A 1,481-nucleotide genomic window follows, 5' to 3' on the forward strand; every position below is an offset into this window, starting at 1 on the left:
CACCCCCCTTCATTGAGGCGATCATTGTTGTTCATTTTTCTTTAAATTTCTTCTTCCTTTTTACCTTCTTTCTTTTTTCTCATCCCGTTCTTTAATGACGTATTTTTTCTGACAATACTGCCTCCTTCCCTTTCCCTCACCTTGCACCCTTTTCTCCCCTTCAATGAATCGAAAAATCGGACGATTCAAAGTCGCTGCCGTTGCAGACGACATGACTGGTACAGCCTCGATTTCAGCAGCGGCTCAGATGAGCAGACGGCAATGCAATTTGGCCGCGCGATAGCTGCTGTGTACGTCGTGTCATACAAGTCTTGCCCTGTGAACGTTTCAGCGTCACCAGATTTTGGTTTTGTACAATTGGGCTTCCCAGAAAAGCAATGAGGTAAATATTCCATTATTTATTTATGTATTTAGTTGACTATGCGGTTTGGTGGTTTTGGTAAAACTCTGGGTGTGTTTTGTGAGAACTGAACTGCCTTTCTTATTGGAGGGGACAGGTCAGCCAGCTTGCTTTGCGACTTTTTTCGTTGAAGTGGTGGATTACTCAGTCTGCCTTTGTCTCACTTTCTGTCTGTGGGAGGTGGGGGTAGTTTACTATTTACATATCATAAATTAGCAGGAATTACGTAATTTAACTGCAGTTTCCACGTTTAGTTCAAAGATACCTGCCCCCCGCCCCCCTCCCCCACCGCCCTCCCCCCCAAATAAAAAGGTAAAATAAATAAACACACACACACGTCCACACGAAAAGATCCTTACTTCTTAATAGCGTTCTGCTTGTGAGTACTCAACGTGACGGAGCTTAAATTTGTTTTCGGACAAATTACAAAGTGTCCACTGGTTTTCGGACAAATTTAGAGTGCACCTGTTTTGACAGAAAAGGATCGGTATTTGCGAAATGTAGAAGGAAGTGTATAATACTTCAGAAATTATCTTGATGGAGGTAAGACTTAGGGGTTTGACTTGATTATATAGCTCAGTGTCAAATATAAGTCTTTGAAATATTTTTTCCTAGCAGAAAATAATAGAGTTAGTGGAACTGAAAATTTGCAACGATGTATAATGCGTAGGGAACAGACCTTATTGTTTATGTACGTGTGAAATGTGATATCTATATCTGTCTATATATTATTTTTCTTTTCATTCTGTGTAGCACCTTCATGTGATGTGTCCATATATCTGCCTATGGCACGATTTATGTTCATAATTGTTTCCATTTTGCTATGGAAAAACATCACGGTCAAAATCAAATGAATGTTATGCAAATTGCTGGATCAAATGAATGAACTACCGCTACGGATATGATTCTTTATAATTTACCTTGATTTCACGTTTCTTCTAATTTTTCCCTTACATTTAAGATCTGCTTTAATATTTTTCAGGCTGTCTGCTTATTTCAAATTTTGGTATCTTTTTACCTATGTTTTTCTGTATCGATTCCCATTTTAGATTCATTATTTCCCTATTTGTAATACTTATTG

Source organism: Babylonia areolata, chromosome 3, assembly GCF_041734735.1.
Source record: "Babylonia areolata isolate BAREFJ2019XMU chromosome 3, ASM4173473v1, whole genome shotgun sequence".
NCBI lineage: Eukaryota > Metazoa > Mollusca > Gastropoda > Neogastropoda > Buccinidae > Babylonia > Babylonia areolata.